The 14,216-nt window shown below is 45.9% G+C and overlaps 2 pseudogenes; one reads left to right on the forward strand and one right to left on the reverse strand.

The window, feature by feature from the left end:
* Positions 1-8,094: 8,094 nt before the first annotated feature.
* LOC142432931 (small nucleolar RNA SNORA42/SNORA80 family) lies at positions 8,095-8,211 on the reverse strand (annotated as a pseudogene).
* LOC142431609 (large ribosomal subunit protein eL13 pseudogene) lies at positions 8,145-9,992 on the forward strand (annotated as a pseudogene).
* The last annotated feature ends 4,224 nt before the right edge of the window (positions 9,993-14,216 follow it).

The raw sequence follows: 14,216 nt of genomic DNA on the forward strand, positions 1-14,216 counted from the left end.
ATCAAGAAAGCATTGCAACCCAGTGCTGCCCAAGCCCACAAGTCCAACATTAACCCATATGTCTGACATCAATCCACAAAGTCCTCCTCCATCTCACAAAACACACACTATGATGCCGACTGCAGGAGGAAAACCGAATCAGTGAATGTGTAAGCATCTCAGTGCTGGCAGGGGTCTCCACACGGCTGCTCCAGCACCCAGGGCAGCATTGGGGTAGGTCCACATGGCTTCTCCTAGAGGATGTCTTGCAGGAAGTCAGCCTTTCAAGCTGAAGCAGGGAACTGCTAAGGCAGCTGCGTCCTGGTCCAACCATCAGAAAACAAGAAACCAGAGAACTAGAAAGGCGAGGTTCACCGAGCCATTTATCCCTCCGCCCTTCAATTAACCCCACATGTGTTTATCAGCCAGGTTGGCACAATAAACTAACTAACTCAGGAGTTGTGGTAAAAACAAAAATGCAAGTAGGGATTTCACACACCCCAAGGTTTCAAGTTCATTTCAAAAGCTTTTCCCATAGTGCTTGTCTAATCCCCAGGCCTCACGAGCTTGGGGTCCATCTGGTTCCCTGCAACTGATGCACAAACCACTTAATCATGACAACAGCCCTTTGGAGCCAGAGCTATGACTATCTCCATTTCAGGAGCAAGGGAACTCTCAGGGTCTGCACAAATTGATTTCTCAGGACCTTTTCTGCTCGTAAAAACACTCAGACCTGGAAGATTCCAGAAATGTCCGGAGTAGAGTAGGCTGGGGAGGGGTGACCTTAGCAGATTAGGGAACACGTCCTAGCACCGTGGTCTGCGGTGAGGGTTAACTGAGGCGAGGCCGATTTCCATCCTTCCAACTCTTGTTCAGCTGAGGTGCCTGACTTGGTCTCTAGCTGTTCCCCTGGCTGTCATTCTTACAGTCACTTTGGGTGGGGGCTGCTCACCTGCGGTGACCCACCTGTCCTCAGGACCCAGCGCTTATGGGCCATGAGAAGCTAGGAGGCTGAAGAGGCTGCACATCTGCAAGCATGCCGAGTTGTCTGCTCTAGAATTGTGATAAAATATATCTAACCTACAGTTTGCTAGCTTAGCCGCACGTCCCATGGTGTGGATGATATCCACCATGTTGTGTAGCACCATCGTCCGTTCCAAAGCTTGTCCATCACCCCAAACAGAGAACCCATGTCCGCGAAACCTCAGCATCCCACTTTCCTCCCCCTTCCTCCGCTGGTCACCACGAATGCACTTCTGTCTTTATGCATTTCCCAATTCTAGATAAGTAAATGTGATCAGACAATCTTTGGGTGCTTGTGCGTGTCTGGTTCATTTCACCCAGTGTGGTGTTTCCAGGCTCGTCTGTGACTGACAAATCCCATGACTTAGATCAGGTGCACCTGAGGCCTCAAAGCGACATCTTTGCTTTTTACCACTCAAAATAGGTGCTGCCCAGTACAGCGGGTTTATGTATTAATGTTTATGTATCATGTATACAAGGCATGCCAAAAAATAGAGAAAAAATGCTATTTACATAAACCGGGGAGTAAAAATACACAGTATTTGTATTTTCGAACAACTGGGTCCCAGGAGTCAAACAGGTCAGTCTGATAGGGAATTTCTTTGGCTAACATCTGAGACATCCACTTCCTCACCATTTCCTCTTCAGACTCGAATGCCTGACTGGCTGAGGATTCCAAGTTATCCAGAGGGTCACCCTTCAGTCTCTCGCTCACCTCTGCCTTAGACTCGACGTGTTCTGCTCCTTCTGCATTCTCTTTCTTCAGACGCGCAGTTTTGCTGTCCTTGTCTTCAATTGCCTTGGGAAGGTCCTCATTTTCCTTAAGTGTATCACAGAGAGCCCGCCTTCACGTCTTCTGCTATTTCCTTCCAATATCGAGAAGGTGGAGTTTCTCACATTCTCTTCCAACAAGAGACCCATCAGCTGAAGGCCGAATCATCTTCTGAGCTGTTCTTGGGATAAGGCTATTCTTGGTGTTTGTCTCGTTCCTGCTTCATACTGGGATTCATGATACAGCTGGGGAAGAACAGAGTCTAGTCAGGGGTGGACAGGGTGGAAATGTGGAATTGCTGCAGAGAATGCAGGCAACGGCTGAGACGTTGCTCTCACAAAGCCGAAAGCCAACCCAAGTTTGTCCCAACAGCTGCTGGGCTGGTTCAGGTGGCTTGATGTCTTGACTGCTGCTTCCAAGAGTGCTGATTGTGGATCCAAGTAGAATGAAACCCTGGCCCATTTCAATCTTGTCTCCATTTCTCATGAGGTCGGCAACTGCTCCAGTTGTGAGTACATGCGACACACTCACCATCTTCTCCTCAAGGAGTACGCTGGCTGCACTTCTTCCAGGGCACATTTGTTCATTCTTCTGCAAGCATCTGGTCTCTTCAATATGCTTCACCAACACCATAATTCAAGTGAAATGACATTTTTGTCAACATCAGTCTTTTCTGCTTATTGTGATGGGCCCAGTTGTGAGACTTTCTCTCTCTCTCTCTCTCTCTCTCTCTCTCTCTCTATGTTGACGTGTGATCCATACTGAAGGCTGTCGTGTTTGACCTTCATCAGTGAGGACTTAAAATTCTCTTTGCTTTGGCAAAATAATGATTTATAAATTATCAAGGGTTCATGAGGGAGGGGGAAAAGTGAGGAGCTGATGCCAAGGGCTTAGGTGGAGAACAAATGTTTTGAGAATGATGAGGGCAACAAATGTACAAATGTGTTTTATACAATTGATGTATATATGGATTGTGATAAGAGTTGTATGAGCCCCCAATAAAATGATTTAAAAAATTCTGTTTGCTTTCAGCAAGCAAGCTTGTTTCATCTGCATATCACAGGTTGTTACTGAGCCTACCTTCTGTCTTTTATATGGTCCAGCTTGCTCACATTTCAGATGGAATAAATATGGTGAAAGGAGGCAACCGTGACGTACACCTTGCATGATCTTAAACCCCAAACCCACTGCCATCGAGTCAGTTCTGACTCAGAGACCCTGTAGGACAGGGTAGAATTGGCCCTGTGGTTTTCCAAGACTGTAACTCCTTACAAGAGTTGAAAGTCTCTCTCTCCCATGGAGTGGCTGGTGGTTTTGAAGTGCTGATCTTTCGATTAGCAACCCGATATGTTACTCACACCACCAAGTCTCCTTTCATGGTCTTAATGACTCTCTCACTGTCACAGAGTTGATTCAAATTTGTGGCGACCTTATTTGACAGGGGAGCCCATGGGAATTTTCCTGACCATGACTCTTTATAAGAGTAGACAGCTTCCTCTTTCTCCTCTTTCCAAGGAGCAGCTGGTGGTTTCGAACCACTGATCTTTCGGTTAGCAATCCAACAGGTAACCATTACTCCTCTGGGGCCCTTAAAATGGTGCGAGGCTGGAGAGTGTACGCACAGGTCGTTCTTTCACATGTCTGGCAAGTTGCTGACTGCTGGCCGGAGCCCTCAGTTCCTGGCCATGTGCATCTCTCCATAAATGCTTGATTATCTTCCTGACCTAGTAGCTGGCTTCCCCCAGAGTAAATAATTCACGAATCCAAGTAGGATGTGACGGTAACTTTGAGGATTTAACCCAGGAAGTCACACACTCTGCAAAGGTCAACCCTGATTTAATATAGGACAGAATTACCCCCAAAGCAAAATCTATTCCGTCAAGTTGATTCTATTTATAGTGACCCCATGTGTTTATAGTAAAGAATGGCTTCTTAACAGAATAAAGGGCATCTATGCAAAATCAATGGCTGACATCACTCTCAATGGAGAGGAATTGAAAGCATTCCCCTTGTGATGGGAATGAGCAAGAATGTCCTTTATCACCATCCCTACTCCATATTGTGTGAGAAGTCTTAGTCACCCAGAAACGAAAGGCAAGGTGACACAATTGGCAAAGAAGTAAAACCCCCTCTATTGGCAGGTGATATAATTCTTTACATAGAAAATCTCAAAGACTCAGCAAGAAAATAGTTGGACTTTAATGAAAGATTCATCAAAGTGATAGGGTGCAAGATTAACATACAAAATTCAGATTCCTTTATACTAACAAAGAGAGATCGAAAGGCAATCAATAAAATTATACTATTTACCTTAGCTATCTAACTGATGAAACCTTAGCTATCTAACTGATGAAATACTTAGGAATAAAAATAACCGGGGGGGGGGGGAAGCCTTGTACAAAGAAAACGTGTACAAACAAAAACCAAAAGAGACCTTCATGAATGGAAGCGAATGGAAGAATATAACATGATCATGGATAAGAAGACTTAATATTATGAAAGTATTCTGTAGATATAATACAACCGCAATAAAAATTTCAGCATTATCCTGTAGAAAGACGGAAAAACTAATCACCAACTTTGTATGGAAAAGACCCCAGATAATCAAAGCACTACTGAAGAAGAACAAAGGGGAAGGTCTCTCATTTCTTGATCATTAAAAAAAATCATTTTATTGGGGCTCATACAACTCTTATCACAATCCACACATACATCAATTGAGTAAAGCACCCTTATACATTCGTTGCCCTCGTCATTCTCAAAATTCACCTTCCACTTGGGTTCCTGGAAGCAGCTCATTTTCCTTCCCCCCCTCCCTCGTTGGTCCCCCCTCCCCCATGAACCCTTAATAGTTTATAAATTATTATTTTATCTTTTATTTCTTGATCTTTAAACTTCCTACACAGCCACGGCAGTCAAAACAATTTAGTACTGCTATACAGACAAATGGCTCACAAATGAGAACCACACATATTCTTATAGCTGACCTTTGATAAGGAACCCAAACACATTAAATGGGGAAAAGACAATCTCTTTGACACATGGAGTTGTCAAAACTGGATGTCCACAGCCCCTCACAGAAGGGCCACATGGAAGCGATGATATATCCAGGGTGCAGCATAGCACTGATGAAACACATAACTATCCTCTAGCTCTTTAATATTCCCCCCGTTACTATTATGCTCTTAGTTTTACCTCCTTAATCTTGTTAGTCCTGTGTACATTCATTTGTATAATTAAGATGATTTAATCCATGAAATCCAAGATAGATAAACCCTTTAGAAATAGTAATGGGAGTAATGATTCTCTGAGGGGATGGGAAGAGATGGGGGTGGGGAGTAGTGGGAGAAAGGGGAGCTGATAGCAATGATGATTGTACAACCCCACTTGAGGGGAACAAATAACAGAATTGTAGTGAACGGACATAGGACGTTGTAAGATAAGGCAAAAATCGTAATAATAATGGTTCCTGGCAGGTAGGGTTGGGAGGGAGGGGATAGCGAGGAGCTTATACTAAGGAGCTCAAGAAGAAAGAAAAAGTTTTGAAAACGATGGTGGCAGCAATTATACAATTATGCTTGATCTAATTAAATGGTGGATAGCTATAATATCTGTAAGCGCTCCCAATAAAATGATACCCCCCACCCCCACTGGATGTCCCTTTGCAGAATGAAACAGGAACCATATCTCACATCATATATAAAAATGAACTCAAGATGGAGTAAAGGCCCTAATGTAAAACTAGAATTATAAAAATCATCCATGGAAACAGGGACACATGTAAGATTCCTAATACATGCCATAGGAGCCCTGAGCACAGCCATTAAGCATTGAGTGCTCATGGCAAGGTGTTACCAGTTAGAAACCACCAGCTGCTCTGGGGAAGAAAGAGGAGTCTGTTTACTGTCATAATGAGTCACAGTCCTGGAAACCCACCCTCTCCTATAGGGTCTCAATGAACATTGAGAGAGAGAGAATACATGGCATACATAAACTATGAGACATAACTGAACACGCACAAAAAGCAGAAGACAATTTAGACAACTGGGAGCTTTGACACACATGGACACATCACCGAAGAAGGCATTCAGGGGGCCAACAAACATGAAGAAATGCTTGTGGTCCTTGGCTGTTACCCAACCATATGCCTACTGACTCCATTTCAACTCGGCAACCCTATGCAAGGCTGCAGAGACTGTAAGTCTTCAGTAGAGCACATCATCTTCCTCCTGCAGAGCTTCTGGTGGGTTTGAACCATGAACCTCACAGTTAGCCCCAACACTTAGCTGTTAGAGAGATGCAGGTTAGAACAACAATGAGATATCACCTCACCGCAGCATTAATAACAAAGTTCAAACAAACATGGAAAACAACAAATGCTGCCAAATGGTGTGGAGGTCCTGGAACTCTTGTACATTGGGTGTGGGATCATAAAACAGTGCAACCATTGTGGAAAGCGGTATGGCATGTCCTCAAAAAGTGAGGAATAGAAATACCATATGATCTAGTAATCCCTTTACTTGGTCTATACCCGACGGAACTAAAGAGCTGCAGTGTGAGTAGATGCGTGTACAACCGTGCTCGTCCTGACACCATAGGCAATAGCGGAAGAGATGTATGCAACCTAAATATCCACCGGCCAAAGAATGAAGAAATAAACCTCTGTACACATACAACGGAATACTGTGTAACATTCATGGAAAGCATTTCCAAGAATCTGCAAAACACCTCATAGCATGTGGGAACCTGGAGGACACTGTGCCTGAAGTTAGTCAATCACGAAAGGACAAGTGTTCCATGAGACCACTATTGCAAAAAGCGAAGTAGAAGCTTTCACAGGAACATAAACGTTCTTTGATGGTTACCAGGGATGGGAGGCGAAAGGAAGGAGGAGAAATCACTAACTAGCGGTATGGTGGTTACGCAATTTCATGTCAACTTCAAGATGTATCAAAATGTAGGGCTGGAGTCTAGCCTGTCAATCAGGTACATATATCCTATACTCGTCCATAGATTCGTCTACAGACTCACACAGCATGTGCAATGATGCTGAAAGCAGGAAGATCACAGGCCAGGAGGTGGAAAGTCTTGTGGAAGCATCTTACAGCTCTCTATGGGGCTCCTCCAGCTTCAGGTCTCTGGCTGCCATCAGCATAGCTTCATGTGGCTTGTCAGCAGGAATGTGCAGCAGAGAAGGAGCCTGATGGTGCCTCCTTGTGAGTGTGACCGTCTCATAAGGAAGGTCCTGGGAACCTCTCTCTCTCTCACTCTGCCTTCACCTTTCTGCTGGTGAGCCACTCGGAGACCTACAGAGATGCGTTCACCACCATTGGATCCACAAGACGTTGCACCCATCAGCCTGTGATGTGTCTGCGTGAGTCTGAGAAGGGACTTATGGACTGGTATCGAACTTATGGACTTGAATTAGACTGGCTGGGATGCTTTCTTGATCGACAATCACTTCTGGATCTAAAGCTCTTTCTTACACATAGATGAGTGTCACTGGATTTGTTTCTTTAGTGAACCCAGCCTCACACAAGAGGACAGACAAGTGCTAGTTAACTCGGATGAGGGGAAAGGAACACACATTAAGACGAAGGTTGGCAAAACATGATGGAAGCAGGGGAAGACCCTGGAAGTGGAAGGCACTGTTATATACACAAGCCCGTCTACCAGGACTGGCGAGTCGATGCTTGGCTAGACATGCAGGCTGAACAGATATGGGCGGGAGAGGGGAGCATACCCACAAATATACGTAGGTTTAACAGAGGATATTTGCATATGTATATTTACCTTTGCTGAAAATATATCCATGAATATGGTGGTGCATACGAGGAAGAGAGTTTTGAAATTTAAAGGCGTTGAAAGAGAGAATGCATAGGTATATATATGTGTGTGGATAATATGTGTGTATTATGTGGGCACTGTGCTATGTAGGGATGCGTGTTTATGTGGGACTTGAACATATTCATGAAAAAATAAAATTAAACGATAATGGAATTTCTCCCTAAATTTTTGAATCCCTCTCATGAGTGCCCTTGGACAGGCACAGATCATTTCTTTGGATGCTACAGCCCCTGCATAATTCTGCTGACCTCTTAGAAAGGGACTTCCGATAAGGCAGAACCCCAAACCAAACACTGCCATTGAGTCAATGCTGACTCACAGGAACCCTATAGGACAGGGCAGACCTGCCCCTCTGGGTCTCCAAAATTGTAACTCTTTACAGGAGTAGAAAGCTTTGTCTTTCTCCCGAGGAGTTACTGGTGGGTTTGAACTGCTGACCTTGCGGTTAGCAGCCCAACTCTTTTTTTTTTTTTCAGTGTGCAACCCTCTTCAGTGCCTGAAGCCCACAGGGTAAAGCCAGGCAATGGTTCAGGGTAACAGTTTGCTTTGGCATGGGACACTATGAGAGGCCCATGGGACCAAACCCATGCACAGCACCCAACTCTTAACCACCATGCCACCAGGGCTTGGTTTATAAAGCAAGAGTGTGACCTATGTTAAATATATATTTTTTGTGCTTATTGAACACAAAGCACCTTCTTACTGAAGCATAATGCATGCTTAAAAAAGGGTACACACCCTGAATGGACGGCTGACTGCCTTTTCACAGCAATCTGAGCACACTATGATCTCCGATTCTCTGGGAGCAGGACTTGCACTGCTAATCTCCCCTGTGTTCCCGGTTACATCATCTCCTGTCAACTTGAGAGAAGGGGTGGAGTCAAGCCTGTCAATCAGGTCATAGCCAATGAGGCCTCTGTGTGGGCATGGCCTTCTCCTGAGGATTCTGGGAACTCCTGTCTTCTTCTCTGGAGGTGGGACACACACTCTCTCTGCTGCACATTCCTGTTGACAAGCCACATGAAGCTATGCTGATGGCAGCCAGAACCTTGAAGCTGGAGGAGCCCCATAGAGAGCTGTAAGATGCTTCCACAAGACTTTCCACCTCCTGGCCTGTGATCCTCCTGCTTTCAGCATCATTGCATGTGCTGTGTGAGTCTGTAGAAGAATCTATGGATTAGTATAGGATATATGAGCTAATGTTGGACTTATGGACTTGATCTGGACTGGGCTGGAACATTTGCTTAATATACAATTACTCTTTGATATAAAACTGCATCTTCTATGTACATGAGTGCCCCTGGATCTGTTAATCTGGTCAACCTGAACTAACACGCTTGCTCTACGCATTTTCTCCACCAGAGGGAGACTGCCAACAGCACATGAGTTTTGGCTGTTACGTAAATGAAATCATATTCTGTGTGCGCCTGGCTTCTGAACTCCACAGTGCATCTGTGCGATCTCTCCAAGTTTCTGTATGTAATTGTAGTTGTTTTTCATTTCCATTGCTGTATAGTATTCTGCTGTGTGAATATATGATCATTTGTATCCTCTATTCTAGGTCCCCTGGTGGCATTGTGGTTGCACATTGGGCCGTGAGCCACAAGGTCCCCAGTTCGAAACCACCAGTGGCTCTGAGGGAAAAAGACGAGGGTTTCTACTCCCATAAAGAATTATAGTCTCTCGCTTGGCCCTCCCACTTGGAGGAGGGCTGGAGGTAGCCGTGGCGCCCAGCCGGCAGGGCATGATCCTGAAGCCCCACTTACACAAGGATGGGCAGCGGCTTGTGTCCATGTGGTGCAACCAGTCAGCGCAAAAGATCCCCAGGTGCAAGGCCCGACAAGCCAAAGGCCACCGCATCGCGTGCGGCCCCACCCCGCCCATCGTGCGCTGCCCCACAGTGCGCCATCACCCCAAAGTCCGAAGTGACCGGGCCTTCAGCTTGGAAGAACTGAGGATGGCGGGAATCCACAAGACGGTGGCCCGCACCATCGGCATCTCCATGGACCCTGGAGGCGGAACAAGTGCATCGAGTCCCTGCAGGCAAATGGGCAGCCGCTGAAGGAGTACCGCTGCTCCAAGCCCATCCTCCTCCCCTGGAAACCCTGGGCCCCCAGGAAGGGAGACAGCTCTGTGGAGGAACCCAAAGTGGCCACGCAGCTGAGTGGACCTGTGATGCCCATCAGAGACGTCTGCAAGAAGGCGAAGGCCATGGTCATCTCGCAAGAAGAGTAGGACTTGAAGGCCTTTATTAAGTCTCTGCAGGGCCTGCGCCAGCACCTGGCTCTTTGACATCCCAGCAAAGAGGGCCAAGGAGGCTGCAGGGGAGGACGTGGGGAAGAAGTACAGTTGTGTCTGCCAGGGACAGTAAACATTTACAAAGCCTTGGAAACCTTCTAGAGCAGTGGTTCTCAACCTTCCTCATATCGCGACCCTTTAATACAGTTCCTCATGCTGTGGTGATCACCCCCCCCCAGCCCAACCATAAAATTATTTTCGTTGCTACTTCATCACTGTCATTTTGCTACTGTGATGAATCGGGCGACCCCTGTGAAAGGGTCGTTCGACCCCGCTGCTCTAGAGCATCTCTAGAGCATCTCTTTGAGTTGGCATTGACTCGATGGTCGTGGGTTTGTTTTGGGGTTTTTGGCCTCTTGTGAAGGACCCTGGTGGCTGTTGGGTAAGCACTGAACTGCTAACGGCAAGGTCTCTGATTCAAACTCATCAGCGCTCCCCTAAAGATTTAGACTCTAAACCAAGACAAAACTCACGGCTGTGGAGTCGGTGCCAGCTCAGAGCAACCCTGTAGGACAGGGTAGAATGGCCCTCATCAGTTTCCGAAACGGTAATTGTTAACAGGCGTGGAAAGCCCTGTCTTTCTCCAACTGGCAGCTGGCAGGTTCGAACTGCTGACCTTGTGGTTAGCAAACCATTGCTAACCACTACGCCACGAGTGCCCCAGGATCACCATAAGTTAGAATCAATTCGAGGTCCTTGGGTGGGTATTGGATACCTGCATTCCTGACTCTGGGTCACATCACACGCCAGCCTCCACTGGTAATTGTCATACCTCTTTCCCTGCTACTTACCCCCCTCCCCCACCTCGATCTTATGAAGAGCCTTGTGATTATCTCAAGCCCACCCAGATAATGGTGCACGATTCATGTGTGTGTCTCAAGATTCCTAATCTAATTATATCTGCAACATTCCCTTTGCCTTGTAAGGTAACATAGGCACAGATTCTAAGGGTTTGGATGTGGACATCTTCGGTGGGCACCGTTCAGCCCATCACATTGAAGCACATGCCTTTCGTACCTACAGAAACACACTTCGCCATGTGGCATCTCAGGAAACCCTCTGGGCCCCAGAGCTGGACCAGCACTGGCTGAGGTGGGTGTGAGTAGGCCACCCGGTGCTGGGCAAGAACACGGAAAAGTCAGAACTGGAACCTGCACCTCTAACTCAGCCTGGCTCCTTGACCTTGTCCCCATTTGGCTCCCGAGGAAATGGAATGGCAGGCCTTCCTCTACTGGCTACCGAGAGCACATCTCTGAATATTGATTCACATAACAATGACCCGGAGCTCTGACTGGGCCAGGCGAGGTTCTAAGAGCTTCCTAGGAATTAATTGACCTAAAGCCAGGAACAGCAAGCTTACAAGGCAGGTGTCTCCACTGCACAGATGCGGCCACTGAAGTCGAGGCACAGAGAACTTAAGGAACATTCCTGAGATCACACAGTAGGAAGTGGAGGTGCTGGGAACGGAGCCTTCCCCTTGCCAGGCTCCACTGTTCTGAGGTGAGTCTGGCATCATTACATGGCAACCCCCACCCAGGCCCAGGCTCTTTGTTTTCTGAGTACACAATCTTTCTCCACTGATAAATGAGGAAACAAGCAAACAAATAAACAGGAAACCTTTTATTGTAGTGAAATAAATTAACAAGACACCTGTCATTTTCTGTGTGTGCAGTTCAGGGACACGAATGATATTGACCATGTTTATCTGCTATCCGGAACTACAAAACCCAACCCACAGCCATGGAGTCAATGCTGACTCAGAGCGACCCCAGAGGGCAGGGAGAACCACCCTTGTGAATTTCTGAGACCGTAACTCATTATGGGAGTAGAGAGCCCCATCTTTCTCTCCTGGAGCAGCTGGTGGTTTTGAACTCTAGACCTTGTGGTTAGCAGCCAGAGTAATCGTTATACTCCCAGATGGGGCCTTCCGCCAACTTAGTGATGAACTCTTTCTCATTATTGTTAAGCAGAGCTTCCACGAGCAGTCACATACATGTCTTCTGGTGGCCACATGCAATCCTTTCTCTTGGGGATTTCTGTAAATATGACAAGCAAGTACGGCATATGGTATGTGGTCTGAATTGAATTATGATCCCCCCACACCCCTTCTTAAAAAAATCATGCTGGAAATAGGCCCTGGTTAGGAAATAGGAGTTTTTCTTCGTGAGTTAATGAGATGGTACCAGAGTAGAATGGTGTCTTATAGAAAGAGCAGACACAGAGACGCAGAGGGGAAGACGTCATCACGCAGTTCTCTGCAGCAAAGAATCACCAAAGGTCGCAGGCAGTCACTGGTATCTAAGAAAGGGGTTCACAGAAGGAAGTCCAGATCTGGATTCTTAACCTCCAGGACTGTGAGAGAACAAAGGTCTTTTCTCTGAAGTCATCCACGTGGTGGTCTTCCGTTCCAGCAGCTCTCAGCACTGAGACGCAATACTGGATGGTGGGTAAATCCAGAGGAGAGAAGAGAGGCAAGAGAAAATGTCTGGGTGGGGAAGGATGTCTTTGGTTTGAAGCAGGGTGGTCTTGAGAGGCCGTATAGAGAAGGAGACATTTGTGTAGAGACCTGAAAGACTTCAACATGAAAGAGAAGGATGGTGAGTGCAAAGGTCCTGAGTTGTGTGTGTGTGTGTGTGTGTGTGTGTGTCTAGTGAGTTGGTGGAACAGGAAGAAGACCAGCATGGCTGTAGTAGAAGGAGCCAAGGGATGAGACCAGAGAAGTCAAGTGTTGGCACAGAGGGTGTAGAACTTCGTCGGTCATTGTAAGGACCCCCTCTTTTCCTCTGAGCAGGACCAAGAGTGACAGCGGGTTTCTGAGAAGACTGACACACTTGTCGAGCTGGATCACTCTGGATGCTGATTTGGGAAAAGAATGAGGTGGGAGATGGCAACGGTCAGGCATCGAGATAATTAGTTTTTGCAACCATCCTGGTAGGAGATGGTTGTGGTTTGGACCAGGGAGGGAGCAGGAGAGGTGATGACACGTGGAGATATTTTCGAGGTACAATCAATGGATTGGGTAGGAGATGGGAGAAGGAGAGAGGGTCAAGGTTATGTCCAGTGTGGTAGCTGAAGCAACACACTAAGAAAATGCAAGTATTACAGACAATCTGAAATACAGTAGTGCTATTTTGTCTTCCGGATGGAGTCATAATATTACAGAATATTAATATTACAGAGCAAAACAGGACAGTGGATCTCAGATGACCATCAACTCGCTCAACAGTGATCAATTTATGGTCAAATTGATCTATTATATACCATCACTGACTTTCCATTCTATATTCTATTGAAGCCAATCTCAGATTCTCTGTCATTTGAATCCTTCAATATTCCCCCCCAAAAAACCATAAAAACCCTCTTCATTTATTTTTTAAGTGGTAAATATATAATTAACACAATGACTTACCATTTCAGCAGTTTTTACAGGTACTGTACACCGTGTTACTCAACCATCATTCTTAATTTCCCTCAGATTCTCCCAGCATCCTTAACAGAAGCTTAGTGTCCTCTAAGCATCATGCCTCCCCCTCCCACCCATTCTTCCCTACCCCTCGTAAACTCAAAACCCAAACTCACTGTTATGGAGTTGATGCCAACTCATAATGACACAGTGGTAGGACTGTCCCTGTGATTTCCCAAGACTGTAGCTCTTTACAGGAGTAGAAAGCCCCATCTTTCTCCTGTTATTAATAAATGTTTATCTTCAAGCACTTGAAGATTCTCTATGTCTCATATAAGTAGGATCCTACAATATTTGTCCATTTGTGGATGACTTACTTCACTTAATGTTTCAAGGCTAATTCTATTGTAATAGAACTTCATTTTTCTTTATGATGGAGTAATATTCCATTTATGTCTATACCACATTTTGTTTATCCATTCATCTGTCTGTGAACAGTTAAGCTATTCCCCATTTTTGGTGATTTGAAGTACGCTGCACAGTGCAGAGGAATGGACAGTACACAGGGTGGCTACGAGACAGCACGGACATTGTGGTGCCTACTAGCAACAAGGTGCTCATTGCATGTGTAGCTTTTCGAGGAACTGCCCGTTTCCCTCAGTGATGCTACCATTCTATGATCTCACCAGCAATGAAGGAGCATTCCAGTTTCTCCCCATCTATTGCTCTCCTCTTTAAAATCATAGCCACCCTATGATTTTGCTTTGCTTTGCTTTCTTGGCTAGTGATGCATGGTGTTGAGCACCTTCTCCTGTCCTTGTTGGCCATGTGGATTTCTTCTTTGATGAAATGTCTATTCAACTCTCTACCCACCCACCTCCCATCTTATTTTCC

Source organism: Tenrec ecaudatus, chromosome 18, assembly GCF_050624435.1.
Source record: "Tenrec ecaudatus isolate mTenEca1 chromosome 18, mTenEca1.hap1, whole genome shotgun sequence".
Lineage (NCBI taxonomy): Eukaryota > Metazoa > Chordata > Mammalia > Afrosoricida > Tenrecidae > Tenrec > Tenrec ecaudatus.